The following is a 12,842-nucleotide window of genomic DNA, read 5'->3' as shown; positions in this document are numbered from 1 at the left end:
ATGTGGAGAGCAGCGTCGGTGTGAGATAGTGGGTGTGGGATCAGTTTGGGGCCCCTCATTACAAGAAAGACATTGAGGTGCTGCAGTGTGACCAAAGAAGTGCAATGAAGCTGGTGAAGGGTATAGAGCACAAGTCTTATCAGGAGCAGCTGTGAGAATTGGGGTGTTTAGCCTGGAGAAAAAGAGGCTCAGGAGAGTCCTTATCAGTCTGTACAGCTACATTTAGGAGTTTTAGTGAGGTCTGGGTCAGTCTCTTCCCATGTAACAAGTAACAGGACAGGAGGAAATGGCCTCATGTTGCACCGGGGGAGGATTAGATTGGATATGAGGAAACATTTCTTCACTGCAAGGGTTGTCAAGCCTTGGTACAGGCTGCCCAGGAAAGTGGTTGAGTCCCCATCCCTGGAGCTATTTAAAAGACACGTAGATATAGCACAGAGGGACCACGTATAGTGGTGGGCTTGGCAGTGTTAGTTTAATGGCCGGATTCAATGACCTTAAGGGTGTTTTCCAACCTAAATGATTCTATGATTCTGTGACTGCCAGGGAACATGCGGAGTGAGGCATGGCCTGTTTAATGTGGCTCACATATATGGAGCTCCTTTACAGGACAGGCAACACTTCAAGTTCATGCTTGTCATAAAATCACAGAATCACAGAATGGTTTGGATTGGAAGGGACCTTTGCAGATCATCTAGTTCCAACCTCCCTGCCTTGATGATTAACTTTGTATTAGTTCTTTTTCTTTTTTTTTTTTTTTTTTTTTCTGATTATTCAGAGTTTTTAAGACTTGTCAAGGAAAAACAACAAGTACATCAAAAGAAATTGAGTGAATTGCCAGTGAAAACCAGGTGAGCTACCCCCATGCCTGTGTGTTCCTGGCAAGGAGTCTGTCCTGAGAAGGGGATCCAGCCTTTGCCACTCTCTGGAGAGGGAAATCAGCAGTGCCCATGCCTCCTGGGGATACAAAAGGAGACTTTTACAAGTTACCTTCACACGAACTGCTTTGGAAGGGCTACTTGAGGATGGCTTACATTGCAAATACTGATTGAAGTGACATTGCCCAGCATGTCTACAAATCAAGCAGAGTGTTTCATTACAGTAATTTTCATTTAGGCAGATTTATTAATTTTTGTTTCTTTCTTTGTTTCTTTCAGGTACTGCTACTCTTAGGGAAATCATACTAACATCTGAAGGATTCTTGACAGAAGTTTCACCGTGTTTACATCTGAAGAAATGGGATGCCAGAGGCCAAGGGAAGGACGGGTTGGACACTCATCAGGGTTTTAGCAAACCAAAACGTGCTCCCCTCTCCCCAGCACCATACCCCCCTTATTGAGAGAGGTGAGAAACTCTGCAAACTAGATCTGAACTCACAGTTGTGTAACTTATGCCTGGTTGAAAAAAGTGTTTTCTTATCGGATTACAATTTGAGATTTCATTTGAGCCAAAAAATATTTAAATTCAATCTACCTCCATCTTCATTCTGATGCTGCCTGATGTGTGACAGAGCTGTTCTGGATCTCCAGGCACTATGGGGAAAAATGTGATGCCGGAACAGGAAATTGTCCCATGCCAGCAATGTGAATGCAGCAGGTTTTAGCCAAGAGGCCCAAGAAAACAAATTTCCGTAGACAGCTAATGAAACATCCCATAGGCTGTGGGACTTCCTTTCTACTGATACAGAATTTGTAAATCCAGATGATACAGCTTCATCTATATTTTGTTTCTCTTTGAAACTTGTCTCTCAGCACTGAGGTATTTAGCCTGTATTGTTACTTTAAAAGTCTGGTTTTGAAAAACTAGCCCAGTGTGTGGAGGTTTTTAGTGTCTAATTCAAGGAGGTGATGGGGATTATACTGTGGGTAACACTTACATAGTTGTGTCATGAGTTTTGCTGAATCCTGATGAATTCCTTGCCTGAGTCTCCTTTCTAGAGAAGCCTGCCCTGGAGTTAAAAGTACTCAGGGTTGTCAGGAAAGGCAGGCCTTGCCACAACAGTGGTCAAAGATTCCAGCATTTCAGAAGTTACAGCCTTATTTGAGAACCAGGTAAGCAATGCTTCCTCCCTGCAGTGCCTGGGGAGAGCTGAGCTCTGCCTGGGTCACTAAAGAAATTGTTGGTGCTATAATCTCCAAGTCACAGTGCAGAGCAGGGGGCATTTTTTTTTTATTTTTATTTTTTTTTTTTTTAATTTTTTTTGCTGCTGCTGCATCACTGAATCAGCAAGGGCAAGGGCAGAGCAGGGCATTAGATCTGAGTCAGGGTTTGCAGAGACATCATGGAAGGGAAGATGTGGTGGGGTAGAGGCAAAGAGTGAGGCCCCAGGTCTTTGTTCCCAGGCACCGTCAGCACAGAGGCCAACCCTTCATGCTGAGCATTGCAGGTGGGTGCTGGATGTCCCGAGTCAGGGAACTGCTGATTTTGCTGTGGGTGTTTGGGCAGTGAAAGTGTGTGAGTGAGAGCTGAGTCTCAGCCCTGTCTTGTGCTGCACATGTCCCCAGCCCAGCTCCCTCCTTCCCCAGATACCCTGAGACCCAGTAACTTCCAGCAGAGATGCTGGGGAGGGGCTGGTGGTGCTGAGTTCCAGCTGGGCTGGGCTGTGTTGGAGCCAGTCCGGGCACTCGCCCACTTCAGTTAGCATGGAGGAAATATCAGATCAGGGTCTCTGGGTCCTTATCACCTGAGCCCTTCTCCTCCCACAGGTGTCTCTTCTTTACCCAGCTTCTCCTTCTTGTCTCCTTCCCTCACCGCTCCACAAGCTCAGACCCTCAGCTTTCTGACATGGACTCTCACTCATCTAGTGGGGAGGGCTGGGGGCTTTACTCATCCTTGTCAGCTCTGCTAAAGCTGGTTACTTCCAGAAGCAAACCATCACAGCAAGGAGGTGGGTCTGACAACGCTGAGAGCAACATGTATTTCAAGGAGCACAGCTGGTGAGGCTGCTTCTCAGGCAGGCACTTTCCCTGGATGTTCACTCAGGCATGTCCCGGGCATAAATTTTGTCTTACCTTTTCTTTTACTGCCTCACATGCTGTTGTGGTTTGAGCCTACTCAGCAGCTAAATGCCACACAGCCGCTCACCCACCCTCCCCCCACTTGGGAATGGGGAGGGAATCGGGGGGGCAAAGGGAGACTCACGGGTTGAGATAAAAACAGTTTAATAATAGTAACAGAATAATACACTGACAGCAATATCAGTAGGTAATGTACAATACAGCTGCTCACCACCCGCCAACCGACACCCACCTGCTCCCAGCCAGCAATCCCAAACACAAAGCCACCACAGCCACACTCCCAGAAGCAGCAACCCCCCCAGCCCTCTCCTGCCTTTATATAGTGAGCACAATGTCACATGACATGGGATATCAGCCAATCGGGGCCCAGCCTTCCAGCTGTGCTCCCCCCGCCCCCGCACACAGGTGAGGGCACTGGGACCTGGGGAGCCCCTGGGGTCTCTGTGCTGCAGCACTCCTCCAGCTATTGAAACCAACAGGAACTCTAGTCCAGCCCCAACCAGGACAGTATCCACCCCTTATTCCATATCGTTTTACATTATGCTCACGTTCCATATTTCTAATACATTCTTGTTATTTACAATCCTCTTCCTTGGTCAAAGACATACGCATACAGATGTCATTCCCTCAGTCCATGGTCCATCATTGCAGGATGTATCATGAGTTGACTTGGTCCATAGCTTCAGGTTCCATCTGTCATAACAGTCCCTTCAGGCAGGAGGAGCAATGCTCAGTCAGTAGGGCAGAGGTGTCCTTGGACTTGACAGGAGGATGGCATGCAGTCTCTGTTGCAGCTGGAGCTGATGCATCTGATGCTGTCTGTATTCACAGTCTGCAGCAGTCGCTGGGCATCAGTTGCTGGAACCAGTCCTATTTTCATCCACGTTCATGTTTGCCATAACAAAGCATTGATAGGGTGGTGTGGTGACTAATCTAATACAGCTTATTGGCTATTTTCACCTAACATTAAGTCCCCTTGAGGTACACATCGGACTTCCCCGTCCTTCTGCATTACCCACCAAGTGCACCCAGGTCCTTGGGCAAAGGTAATCCCACTGTTGTGGTTTAGGCCTGATTGGCAGCCAACCACAATGCAGCAGCTCTCTCTCCCTTCCTCCCTTCCCCTCTGGCAATGAGAAGGGACAGAGAGCCAGGCTTGGGGTTCAAGATAGGACTGGGATGGGGAAAAATCCCCCTTTTATGATCACAAGCAAAAGGCAGACTCATTAGGGGAAGAAAAAAAGAACATACATTTATTACAGACACTAACAACACATAACAGAGTAAGACAGTGAGAAGCATTGCCACATCTTGAGAACACCTTCCCCCCACCCCTCCCTTCTTCCCGGGCTCAGCTCTGCTCCTGATATCTCTACCTCCTCCCCCAGTGGCGCAGGGGCAGGGAATGGGGGGTGCAGTCAGCGCTGCCACTTCCTTCATCTTCGGTGAGGGGAGTGTCCGAAACTTGTTCCTCCTGCTCCATCGTGGTCCCCCTCTCACAGGAGACAGTCCTCCACAAACTTTCTCTGACTTGAATTCCTCCCATGGGCCGCAGTGTTCCCCACACTGCTCCGTCATGGGTCACTAACTTCCTCCGACTGGATTCCCTCCCACGGCTGCAGCCCTTCCCGAGCTGCTCCGGCGTGGGACTCCCCCACATGGTGCAATCCTCCCAGCGCTGAATTACAGCAGTGTGGCTACCTTTTCCCATGAGACCCCGGACTTCTTTGGGCACAGCACCTTGATTATTCCGAGCAGGAGCAACAGGCCAGAAATCAATGTCTGCTCCACTATAGATCTTCATGGGTGGCAGGGTGGGGCCGCCCTGCCGTCTCCCCACAGGATACAGGGGGGTCTCTGCTCTGGCACACCTCCCCCCTCCTTTCTTCCTCTGTTCCTCCACTGACCTTGGTGTTCATGCAGCTGCAGAAACTCCTCCTCAAAAGTCCGACTGCCCGTCACCACATCCCTTCTTAAATACGTTATCACAGAGGCGCAGCTGATTGGCTCAATTTCCCAAACAGAAGTGGAGCTGACGTGGAGCTGGGGGAGCTTCGAGAAGCTTCTCACAGGGGCCGCCCCGATAGCCCCCTCCCTTGCCACCAAAAAACTCCACCACTCACTCAACCCAGGGGACCCATGTATGGGCTTACCTTTACCTGAAGGAGGTATAACCCAGACGGTCTTCCCCAGCATGTTTTTAGGGTGCACTACCGGGACTCTGTCTCCATCTACAGTATGTAGAATGTTTGACTGCGCAGGGCCAGCCTGGTTGGCAGATCCTCTAGTATTGACTAACCAGGTGGCCTTTACTAAATGTGTGTCCTAATGCTTAAAAGTTCCGCCTCCCATTGCTCTCAGCATGATCTTTAGTAGCCCATTATACCGCTCAATTTTCCCAGAGGCCGGGGCATGATAGGGGATATGATATATCCACTCAATGCCATGTTCTTTTGCCCAGGTGTTTATGAGATTATTTCAAAAATGAGTACCATTATCTGACTCAATTCTATCTGGGGTGCCATGCCGCCACAGGACTTGTTTTTCAAGGCCTAGAATAGTGTTCCAGGCAGTGGCATGGGGCACAGCATATGTTTCCAGACATCCGGTAGTTGCTTCTACCATTGTGAGCACATAACGCTTACCATGCCAAGTTTGTGGGAGCGTAATGTAATCAATCTGCCAGGCCTCCCCATATCTATACTTTAACCATCACCCTCCATACCAAAGAGGTTTTAACTGCTTGGCCTGCCTGATTGCAGCACATGTCTCACATTCATGGATAACCTGTGATATAATGTCCATAGTTAGGTCCACCCCTCGGTCATGAGCCCATCTATATGTTGCGTCTCGTCCTTGATGGCCCGAGGAGTCATGGGCCCAGAGAGCCATAAATTTTTCACCCTTATGCTGCCAGTCCAGATCTACTTGGGCCACCTTAATCTTTGCAGCCTGGTCCATCTGGTGGTTGTTTTGATGTTCTTCCCTTGCTCAATTTTTGGGTACATGAGCATCTACGTGGTATACTTCCACAACCAAGTTCTCTATTTGAACAGCAATATTTTGCCACAAATCAGCAGCCCAGATGGGTTTGCCTCTACGCTGCCAGCCACTCTGTTTCCACTGTCGCAGCCAACCCCACAGGGCATTTACCACCATCCATGAATCAGTGTAGAGGTAAAGAACTGGCTATTTTTATTGCTCGGTGATACTCAAGGCCAGCTGGATGGCTTTCACCTCTGCAAATTGACTGCATTCACCCTCTCCTTCAGCAGCTTCTGCGACCCGATGTGTGGGGCTCCACACAGCAGCCTTCCACTTCCGATGTTTCCCTACAATGCAGCAGGACCTATCAGTAAACAGAGCATATCTCTTCTCATTATCTGGTAGTTCATTATATGGCGGTGCCTCTTCAGCTCAGGTCACCTCTTCCTCTGGTGACATTCCAAAGTCTTTGTTCACTGGTCAATTTGTAATTACTTCTAATATTCCTGGGTGATTGGCATTTCCTATTCAAGCCCGCTGTGTGATGAGCACGACCCACTTACTCCACGTAGCATCAGATGCATGTTGTGTTGAGGGGACCCTCCCTTTGAACATCCAGCCCAGTACTGGCAGTCGGGGTGCCAAGAGGAGCTGTGCTTCTGTACCAATTACTTCTGAAGCAGCTCGGACCCCTTCATATGCTTCCAGTATCTCTTTTTCAGTTGGAGTATAAAGGGCTTCAGATCCTTTATATCCTCGACTCCAGAATCCCAGGGGTTGATCTCGGGTCTCCCCTGGTGCCCTCTTCCAAAGACTCCAGGTAGGGCCATTCTCCCCGGCCGCAGTGTAGAGCACATTTTTAACATCATGGTCTGCCCGAACTGGCCCAAGGGCTACAGCATGAACGATTTCTTGTTTAATTTGTTCAAAAGCTTGCTTTTGTTCAGGGTCCCATAAAAAGTCATTTTTCTTCCGGGTCACTTGATAGAGAGGGCTTACGATCTGACTGTAATTTGGAATATGCGTTTTCCAGAAGCCTATCACACCTATGAAAGCTTGTACTTCCTGTATTTGTTATTCAGCTCCCCTGTATTTGTTATTCAAAAGAAAAACGGCAACGGCACGTGGCATTTATTACAAGATCTTCATAAGATTAATGAGGTGATAGAGCCAATGAGTGCATTACAACCCAACCTTCCTTCTCCATCAATGTTGCCACAAAATTGGGTTTTAATAGTGATTTGAAAGATTGTTTTTTTTACAATACCGCTGAAGGAGCGGCCTGCACCCCAGTTTGCCTTTTCTGTGCCTTCTGTTAATGCAGCAGAGCCATATCAGAGATACCATTGGAAGGTTTTGCCTCAAGGCATGAAAAACAGCCTGACAATATGTCAATTGTTTGTTGCTTGAGCACTAAGCACCGTTTGGCTTCAAGTGCCTGACATTTTGATATATCATTAGATGGATATCTTGATTGCTGGGAGATCTGAAAAATAAACTGTCGAAGCACTGAAATTGATAGTTGATGTGATATACCAATCAGGCCTAATAATTGCAGAGGACAAGGTCCAATAGATTCCCCCATGGAAGTACTTGGCGTGGATAAAAAGTAATCAAACCATAACCCCTCAGAAATTGAATATCACCACGCAGATTAATACATTCAATGATTTACAAAAATTACTAGGGACCGTTAATTGGATATGACCCTTGTTGGGGGTTACTACCCAAGACCTTCACCCACACTTTCAGTTGTTGAAAGGCAATCTAGATCTCATGTCATTACGCTGCCTAACACAAGAAGCACAAAAGGCATTAGAAAAAATAACAGCAGCTTTACAGCAAAGACAAGGTTATAGAAATATAGAACACCTACAAATCTGATTATATGTAATGTTGAGCAATTTTCAACACTTAGGATTATTAGCTCAGTGGAATCCTGATCAGAAAGATCTGTTGGTCATTTTGGAATGGGTATTCTTGCCACATCAGTTAGGAAAAGCAATTGCCACACAGATAGAGCTTTTAGCTTTGGTTATACAGAAGGGTAGACACAGATTAACAGAACTCGATGGAGCAGACCCTGGAGTCATATTTATTCCCCTTTCACAGGACCATATTAATTGGTTATACCAGCATTCACTGCCTTTTCAGATAGCTCTGGAAGGCTACTCAGGAGCACTTAGCATTCATCTTCCATCTCACCCTCTACTTCAAAATATGTGGCACTTATTGCTGATGCAGAAAACACGGCTTTCACTAACATTTAAAAAAGGCCATGACAGTCTTTACTGATGGCTCCTGAATAACAGGCCGAGCAGTGATAGTTTGGCGCACAGATTCAGGGTGGGATCATGATGTCATTATAATAAAAGGGTCTCCACATATTGTGGAGATGGGTGCAATAGTTAGGGCTTTCGAAAAGTTTCCAGAAGAAATTAACACTGTCACCAATTCCGCTTATGCTGTAGCAATAGTCTTAAGTCTAGAGAAAGCCTTTTTGAAGGAAGTTACTAATTCTCTTTTGTTTACTCAATTGCTATGTCTTCAATTTCTATTGAACCATCGCACTGCTGCATATTACATTATGCACATATGGTCTCACATGAGCCTCTCTGGACCTCTAACAGAAGGAAATAGATAAGCAGATTTGCTTTCGGGGACAATTGTTGTCCCGCAAACTTTTGCACAAACTCACATTTCTCATGAATTCTTTCATCAGGGGCAATCACCTTATGGTGACAATTTCATATTACTGCAGACCAAGCTAAACAAATCATTCAAGCTTGCCCCAACTGCCAACAGGTAGTCACTCCTCACATTGGAGTTAATCCCCAAGGGCTTCAGGCTCTCGAGATATGAGACAGGTGTTACCTATATCTCCGAGTTTGGATGCCTTAAATATGTTCATTATGTCTCCATTGATACCTTCTCCAGTTGTATATTTGCCTCTGCACATATGGGAAAACGTGCCCAGGAAATATGGCATCGTGTCTTATCCTCATTTGCAACACTCAGAGTCCCCAAAACTATAAAAACAGATAATGGTATGGGTTATATCTCAATAATAACGAAAGATTTTTTTAGCGTGTGGGGAATAAAATACATTACAGGCATTCCCCATTCACCCACAGGCCAAGCAATAGTAGAACGTGCATGTGGCACCCTCAAGGCCATGCTTAGAAGACAAAAAAGGGGGAGTGCAGGATATACTCCCCATGAACAGTTGCAAAAAGCTTTATATGTTCTCAGTTTTCTAAATCAGAATGTAAATGATATGTCCCCAATACATCATCACTTTTTAAAGACTGGTGAGATGCCAATACAAAGGCCCATGTAATGGTTAAAAACTTAGATTCAGGAATATGGGAAGGACCTTCCTTTTTGCATTGATTACTTGGGGAAGAGGTTATGCTTGTGTCTCCACAGAAACCATGCCAAGGTGGGCTCCTGCAAGATGGATAAAGCTGGACCTGTCGCAATCATCCTCGCCATCGTGATCAGACCCCAAGAGTTAGAGCTGTTAGGCTCCCTAAAAATGGATGGTTGTGTAATGTTTAAATTACATCAGAAAAGACCAGTTGTTAGTTCAAAATACAAATTCATCTTTAGCCATATATAGAAATAGTAATATGTGGTGTAATTATACATCAAGCAATGTTTCATACTTCACCAAAATGCAGTTAGCCTTACCCGTGGGAGTGTTTCTTATTTATGGGGATAGAGCTTGGCCTGGGATTCTGTCTTGTTTAAGGGGAGGACCTTGTAGCTTAGGAAGATTTCAGTGGGCTGTGCTATATGAATTTATTGGACCACACTAAACTGAAGAACTACATAAGCCATTGGGAAAGCTACAAGAACATAATGGCTGAAACATTTTTTGGAGACGGGTTTAACGGCTTAGGCATATGGGTGAAATGTTGTTTTATGTTAGGTATATTTTGTTTGCTGATCTTCATATGCATATTAGTGTGTGTGCTGTGTGTAATACAATGTAGATTGAGAAAGCTATAGGTAATGTAATGTTAGCTGCTTTAGAAAACGAAAAGGGGGGAGATGTCAGGGGAGATGAAATGGAAACTCATGCTAGGCCTTGGAGCAGGCCCCTAAGCCTGAGCACAAGTACTGAGAGGCTCCTCCTAAGTCAACCCTGGGAAAGGTATAGTTAATGTTTCTTTTTAGTAGTTAGAAGAGTGCTGTGTTTTGGTTTTAACATGGAGTTTCTTATGAGATAAATGCTGATAAGCACACTGAGGTTTTCAATTGCTTCTGGCAATGAAGGAAGCAAAAAGACTGCCAGGACTGCATGATTAATGTGTAAACACCTGGTGTTGTTAAGCTGGTAGGAAAGTGCTGTAACTGGATGGAAAAGTACTGTAACTTTCAAAAGGTATATAAGCAGCCTGCGTGCTGAAATAAAGGGTCTCAGTCTCAGCATCATCCACGATATGAGCCCGTGCCTCAGTCGCCACAGTCTAGTGTGTCCCTCTGTGGGGCTTCCTGCTCTGGACAAGTGAGGAAGAACAAGAGAGGGTCCAGAGGAGGTCAGCCAAGATGGGGTTTGGGGCCTCAAGCACGTGGCCTGTGTGGTAGGCTGAGGGACTGGAGCTTCTTCAGCCTGGTGAACTGAAGGCTCAGAGAAGCATGGTGAGAACCTGCAACTTCTTGAAGGGTGGTTTCTAAGATGGTGGCGCTTGCCTTTATAGTGGAAAAATACAGAAGAAAGGAAGAGTGTCAGAAGGTGTGCTATGGGAGTTTGAGACTAGACATGAGGAGAAAGCAGTGTCATTCCAAAGGCAGTGCTGTGGTCCAATAGGCCACCCAGAGAGAGTCTGCATCAGCCCATGGCTTTGTGTTTCAAGGAGCAGCCAGGGAGGATAGAGAACTATCAGGAAGCATAGTGAGATGTTGGAGTGAGAAGAGGTTTGGGTGTCCCCAGTCTTCACAGAAAGAGGTGCAGGCATGGGATACTGCAGGACAGACTGTGTTAGAGGCAGCTGGGAGCTGTGGCGAGGCTGAGAGCACACAACAGAGATGACCTTTTCGTCACCTTGGATATGGCTGTTGTCTCTGCAAAGAAGGCCTGTCAGTAGATACCTTAACCTTATTCACTAAGACCTCATTACCTCCTTGCCACACCCAGGACAGACCCAGAAGGACTACCTGTGCTGTAGTCCTGCACTTGGCATTGCTCATCCCTACATCACACTGCCCCAGGAAAAGCCCTGAGTAACATGTGAGGGACAGGCTCTCCCTTCCTAGGGGCTGGAGGTCAGGGCTTGGCCTTTTGACTTAGAGTAGCACATTTGTTTTACTCAGCATCAGAGCCACCCTGACATGGCCTTTCTCTACCTGTCATCACTCCCTGGAATCTTCTGCTATGAGAATCCCATTGGGAGGTTTTGTGAGTAATAGCCCTCAGTGGGACCATTAGCAAGCCAAGGAACTTTGAAGTTTGCATCTGACTGTCTTCTTTCAGAGTTTTCTTCAACTTCCTCTCAGTGCGTGAGGTTCATGGAGTTGGCACCAAACCCTCGTGAGGGGTCATTAAGCTGCCTTGGGCTGTTGCTGTGGTGCTGAGCTGGGCCAGGCTACTGGGCCGGAGGGAGCTCCTGGCAAGTGGGCAGCGCTGCAGAGAGACAGCTCTGCCCAGGAGCAGCTCCTCTGCAAAGCGCAGCAGGGCTGGGGGCACTGCCTGCAGGCACCCAGGGCAGAGCAGGGAGGCACACACAGCTTCAAGGCAGCCGGGGCTGGGAGGCTGCTGAGAGCTCACTGTGGAAGAAATCTTCAACAGCCCTTGAATGGTAAGTCTCTGGATGGAGAGCAACACATCTTCAGTTCCTATCTGGGTCTCCAAAAGCTCATATAGACCACAGACTATAGGTCTTTTTGGAAGGGTTTTCCCGTGGAGGAGGAAAATGTGCTCCACAGAAGAGATTCCCTGATGCACTGTCAGAGTAACAATGATTTGTTAGTTCAATTTATTAGTGCCCATAATGGCGCTGTGGGGAGAAACTGTGAGGGGAAGGAGAGACCCAAGGCAGGGAACGGTCAGAGATGTTCACAACTCCAAATCACCACAGGACATTGGAATTTCAAGTGGAAAGTCAAAGTAGGGGCTACATTAAAAATGAGGACCTTTCTTGGGTCTGTGAGCTCAGCTTTCTTCTAAGGGAAACTGGAAAGGGGCTGTCAACTTTGAATAAGTCACTGAGATTCCTGAGCCATTACACTGAGGGGTAAACAGATCTGTCAGAAACCTCATAAGTGCCTTCACTCACTCCTCTACCTACAGACAGCACCAGCATCCCCTTTGCTTGAGGCTTAAGGTTTTGCCTGATGTGCTTCTTAGGACTTACAAACAGGGAGATGCCCCTGGGCATCTGACAGAGATCTGTCCTGCTGCCAGGAGGGGTCTGCAGGGCAGAGCTGAGCACACGGCGGGTGGGACGGGGGCTGACAGCACTGACAGGGAGGAGATAAGGAGACAGAGAATTTACTCCAGGCAGGGACAGCTCCAGGCACCAGAGAGCCAGGACACCCCTCCGCATTCTCCTGATTCTGCACCAGGGCACAGGCAGCCCTTTTTTCCCTCAGAGATCCCCCATCTTCAGGCTGAGAGTTACGTGAAAGATAAGGACTTCTGCCCCTTTGAATAAAGTGCCCTCACTCAGCAGCACAAACCTGAGCTCACAAAAAGGAATTGACTGAATTTCCCCCAAAGAAAGGGAAATATTTTTGAAGGGATTTCTGGGGGAATAGCATAAGATTGAGTAAAAAAATACACTGTACCTTGTGAATGTCTTCTCCTGTTTTAACCTCATTGCCTGCAGTGAACAT

The sequence above is a fragment of the Tyto alba genome, unplaced genomic scaffold (assembly GCF_018691265.1).
Source record: "Tyto alba isolate M040663 unplaced genomic scaffold, T.alba_DEE_v4.0 Super-Scaffold_36, whole genome shotgun sequence".
NCBI classification, from domain to species: domain Eukaryota; kingdom Metazoa; phylum Chordata; class Aves; order Strigiformes; family Tytonidae; genus Tyto; species Tyto alba.
This window is presented reverse-complemented; position numbering follows the sequence as displayed.